A 5,854-nucleotide genomic window follows, 5' to 3' on the forward strand; every position below is an offset into this window, starting at 1 on the left:
AGCAAAGATGGCGAGATAAGGCAGCATATGTTCAACCTCCACTGATAAATACAAAAATGGTGATGTTGTTTGCCACCACTTTTCAATCCTCTTATTATGAGCATTTGATAGGAAGCTCAGCTCAACATTTTTATGAAGTTGTAAGGATTGCAGAAAGAATTGAACAAGCTATCAAGATGGAAAAGATTGAAGGTTCTACTATGGATTCCAGAACAGTATGGACAAACAAATCTAAAGATAACATTCAATTGGGAAACCTTAGTTGTGCGTCAGGTCTCGCTATAGCATCAACTACTCAAATGCCTCTATCAGAGATCAACATACTAATGCAACCATATTATTCGATAGTTTCACCCACATTTAACTAGTGTTTTGCCTATGTTTTATATATAAAATGCCTTGATATTCTTTGTTTTATGTTTTGAAAGCACTTTTGGATGAAAGATGCAAAAATGAGTAAATTGGAGATAATTGGCAAATTTGACCTTCAGTCGATGTTTTGTGCAGAGCGTGAGCTCTAGAGGTCGAAATGAAGTAATTCCAGTGGAATTAAAAAGATAACATCCATACCTTTCTGGAAATCTAAGGCAAGAAAATAAAATAAGGAAAAGCATGGAAATCGCAGCTTTCAAAGTCAAATCTCGCAATCTGCCAGTGTTTACCTTCAGCCATTCTGACTTACATATCTGGAGCTACAGAAGTCCAATTGATGCAAACTCAATTGTTTTGGATTCCTAACTCAACAGCCTATAAACCCTCCAAATGTAAGCCAAAAAAGATGTCATATGAGGGAGATATGATTTTTCAAAGATGACAACTGAATTCTGCCAGCGAACAGGTTTCATGAAGAAACGAGTCCAAATTACGTTCCGAAGCATCTAAACCAATATCCAAGTTTTTATTTCAGCAATTTCTCCTCTAATTCAAAGCTTGAAGATTTCATGCAAAGCTATTTCTCCTTTTTTAGGAAAATAGTTATTAAAGTACTTAAATGTAAACAGTCTACTTAAGGGAGGACTATTTTGTAAAATAGAGACTAGGGTTTCCTAGGATATAAAAAGAATGAGAGAAGAGAAGGGGGGAAGCCAGCCAAGAGGAGAAAAACGCCCCCCTCCTCTAAGAAACTCGAAATTATGCATTCTTCCTTCTTTTTGATTAGTTGTTCAACAAACATGCAAGGCTAAACACTTTTTCTTGGTTGCAAGGACACAAAAACCTTCGGATTTCAAGAACTGTGAGATTTATTTTACCTTTTTCTTTTCAGTTTATATGATAAATATGTTTGTTCTCCTATGCTTATTTTTCCTATGATTGTTTATTTTAATTGTTAGAGCGGACTCTAAGTTATTATTGTAGACAATCTATTGCTAAGTTTGATATCAAAACCGGAGTTGTGGTATATGAACTTGTGAAGCAACTGAGTTTAATAATTGTGGCGGATTTACATTATTAATCTTAGGGAGAACATTCAATCAAATCAAACATAGACTGCGGACAGTTATGTTTTCTTAATTAATCAACTTATCTAGTTCTTAAGGCTGCCATTGAATTAAATTACTAGTGCAGACACTGTGGTTGTTTGATGGTTAGGGTTAGTTATACGGCGAATCCGTTAACTAACCAATGTTAAGAAGAGATAAATATTCAGAAATATAAATTGATGTTTCGTTTCCATGATCAGTTCTGATTTCTGTAGGTGGATGTGTGCTTGCAACCAAGGTTTGTTCTCTTGATAATTTTCTGATTTTATTAAATTTTATTTGATAGTTTTCTGTTTTCTTTTGCTTTAGCCTAGATAACATCCAAAGCCCCCCAAATTGCATATCATCTAGCATAAAAATCTAACTTGAATCTTCCTCGTGGGATCGACCCCTTGCTTGCTCTATATTATCTTGTGTGTTGTGTTTGAAGCTAGGGTAATTAATTTGTGCGACCGCGACATCGCAACACATACCCTTTCCACTCGAGTTTGTCTACCAATATCTATTAGGCTCCGGAATTCTTACTCCGACTCTGTCAAAACCCATGCAACCACCATTTCCTAGGTGGTTTGATCCAAACCAGAGATGTGATTATCATTGTCGCATGTCACCCACGTGGCGTCTGGTTGGCGATTTTTTGTTATGCTTGATTGGTTCTTGGGAGTCGCCACCTAGTATTTCATTGAGGGTTACTAGGAAACCCGGATGTACTGGTCTTGTCAGAGATTCACGGGTAAGGGACTGGTTGTGGTTATGGAAGGTATTAACACCCCTAACGCACCTTACCTGAGGTAAGCTGCTTCGTGGTTTTGATGTAATTTCAAAGGTTTTGAAAGTTGTCTTGCCAATGATTTCTTAAAAAAAAAAAAAAAATTCTCCTCGGTAAGGAGATCCTTATCTTATTGGGTAACAAACCTAATTGCTCTAGCATCAATAAAACAAAACAAACTTTTCTATTTAATATCATGAATATATCTTACGTATAAGATTATAATCTTGATACCAGAAGAAAAAAAAATATTTTTTTGATATTTTTTGAAATATGAACCAAATTCAATGCAAATTAAAACATTTAATTTTTTTTCTTTTTTCTTTTTTCTTTTTTAGTTTTTATCATTCAATACATACAAAAAAAAATAACAAAACACCCACTCAAACACTCTTTTGTACTATGTTTAAGCACACACCCATTACATGTTTACAAACTAATGTAAAATAAAAAATAACCCAAACAATAATCTAAATATACACAACAATATCTGAAAATTACAAAAAAAACATAAATAAACCCTCGGGAACAGTGCTGGAACAGTGGCGGCACGTGGGTTCACTCGCCGCCGCTGATGAAGGCAACAAAACCGGTGGATCGGGAACGTCTTCCTCTTCTCTGTCTTCCTACGCCGACGGTGAGAGTCACCGTCACCTGCAAAGCCAAGAAAACAACACAAATAGTCGATTTGTTTTCTGTTTTAGATCTGCTTCCCCACTGTCTTCTTTCTTTTCTGATCTGCAGTGAGGTCAGGGTGGAGGTTGCGGTGGCTAACGGTGTGGATGGCGCTGATGGCTATGTGGGTGTTGCTTCTCCAGCTAGTCTTGGGTTGGCTGCTGTGGGGAAGGAGACGGAGGGAGTGAAGGCCGCGGAGGGCAGAGAGAGCAGCTAAGAGGGAGGATCTGTGGAGGGGGGGCTGGTCCTCGGAAAGAAAGTCCCAAGCCAAGAGGGGCGGCGGCTTTGGTTTTCTTTTTGGCAGAGGGAAAGTCTTGGTTTTGGCTGAGGAGAAGGAGATGGGACAATGTTCACAGGGGAAGGTGACGGGTCGGGGAAGATTGGTCTGGGCGTGGTCTTTGGGCGGCTGGTTTGAGGGAGAAGGAGGGTGAGATGGCCGGGGAAGAAGAAAATCCAAAACCAGTGGGGGGGCGCGGCTGGTCTTGGTTTCTTTGGCCAAATGGGGGCGCCATCTTGGGTGAAGAGATAAGTTTTTTAGGGTTATGTTTTTTTGTATTATCTCCCCAAATATGCAAAATTGTCCCCCCCCTCTTTTGTGTGTGTTGAAGGCTACTATTTATAGGCAAAAATGTTGCTAGGTCTCAAACTTGGTCCCTCAACTTCTTTTTTTGTAAATTTTGATTTTTCTAATTTTTTTTATTTTTTTGAAAACGAGCAATATCAACATCAACTCAATGAGAAAAATCAATGATTTTAAAAATGACACGTTAAAAGTTGAACGCATTCCAAAGATCTTTGAAAATTTAAATTCTTTTGAGAGGATGCTAAAAATGCTAAAAATGATGCAAATATATTAAAAAAACGTATTTTTTGGATTTTCGTTGTTTTTCACTATTTTTGAATTTTTTTTCTAAAAATTTATCAAAACATGGGTAAAAAATTGGGTAGCAACAAATGCCCCCTCTTTACAATGCTTATGAAGTAAAACTCCTCAATGTTTTGTATAGTAAGCTTCGTAAAGAAAACTTGTCTTCTTATCATCCTAACTTGCTCAATATCCACTCATCTAAAGACCTTACTATTTTCCTGTTTCTGTTTCCTTTTCTTTTCTTTCTTTTCTTTCTCTTCTTTCTTTCTTTCTTTATTTCTCTCTTTTTTTCCTCCTTTTTTTTCCGTTAACCTAAGATCCCATATGGCGACCTCATTTAACCAAAATTTATGTGTAGCTTGGTCAACCTGAAATCCCATATGGCGATTCCCTTTAACCAAAACCAAAGAATGTGTGTAGCTCGGTCAACCTGAAATCCCATCTGGCGATTCCTTTTAACCAAAGCTACTTGAGATCCCATCTTGCGACCTCCTTTAACTAGAACCAAAGAATGTGTGTAACTCGATCAACCTGAAATCCCATCTGGCGATTCCCTTTAACCAAAGCTACTTGAGATCCCATCTGGCGACCTCATTTAACTAGAACCAAAAAATATGTGTAGCTCGATCAACCTGAAATCCCATCTGGCGATTCCCTTTAGCCAAAGCTACCTGAGATCCCATCTGGCGACCTCATTCAACTGGAACTAAAAAAATATATGTAGCTCGATCAACTTGAAATCCCATCTGGCGACCTCATTTAACTGGAACTAAAAATGTGTGTAGCTCGATCAACCTGAAATCCCATCTGGCGATTCCCTTTAGCCAAAGCTACCTGAGATCCCATCTAGCGACCTCATTCAACTGGAACTAAAAAAATATATGTAGCTCGATCAACTTGAAATCCCATCTGGCGACCTTATTTAACTGGAACTAAAAATGTGTGTAGCTCGATCAACCTGAAATCCCATCTGGCAATTCCCTTTAACCAAAGACATCTGAGATCCCATCTGGCAACCTCATTCAACTAAAACCAAAAAATGTAAAAAGTGATCTCATTGTAATGGGTGACCTACCCAGGTGGAAAGAATGTGAAAAGCGATCTCTTTGTAATGGGTGACCTACCTAGATGGAAAAAATGATGGTCTCATTGTGATGGGTGACCTACCCAAGTGGAAGATGGAAAAAAATGTGAATTGGTCTCATTATTATGGGTGACCTACCTAGATGGAAAAAAATGAAGTGTGGTCTCATTATAATGGGTGACCTACCCAAATGGAGGATGTGATATGATAAGTGTGAAAAATAGGACTTACCTGACGAAGTCCTAAAAGGATGACATGAGAAAGGCTAGAAATCTTGGTGCTTCTTGATAATTCTTGATCACAGGGTTTGAAAACTCGATGCTTCCTGATTACATGGTTGATCTTTTCATTTTTTTTGAGATTTTCCTAATGGTAGGGTTCATCTCATCTTCTTCTTATTCCATGATCAAAATAGATTCTTTGTTATCATCAACACAATGCTTCTTTCTTTTTCCACAATCTTGCTGGACCTTATTGAGGATTTTTCCTGTAACAATTCAAAAACAACTATGCAATGTTTTGAGGTTAGATGACATGCATGCATTCTTACCTGATTTGGAATATAAGTCCCCCTTCTTTGATGTTCCATCATCATAAGGTGCCTTTGTTTGCATTCCGAAGCCTTCTTTACCCTTCTGATTTACCAGCTTATCCGTGTGCTAGCCATCAACTCAGCTGTAAGTGTCACGCCTATCCTGAGCTATTCGTGATGATTACTCTTCTCGTTGTTTATCAAGCATGAGTGTGCCCCCAAGTGTGGTGTTGCTTGATTCATCATGAAAGAGCTTAACAAATCGTTCATCTCCTGGATTCTATCAAGAATTGTTCTCTCATTGGTTGTGTGCATCTTGCCAACACCCATCAAGACTGTCAATTAGTCACGAACCTGCCTCAAGTTGAAACAATATTCTTCAAGTATATGTTATCACCAGTCTTCTTGGAAACTATCTAGTTGTCCAAACATGCATCTCATAGCT

The sequence above is a fragment of the Populus trichocarpa genome, chromosome 8, assembly GCF_000002775.5.
Source record: "Populus trichocarpa isolate Nisqually-1 chromosome 8, P.trichocarpa_v4.1, whole genome shotgun sequence".
Classification (NCBI taxonomy): Eukaryota; Viridiplantae; Streptophyta; class Magnoliopsida; order Malpighiales; family Salicaceae; genus Populus; species Populus trichocarpa.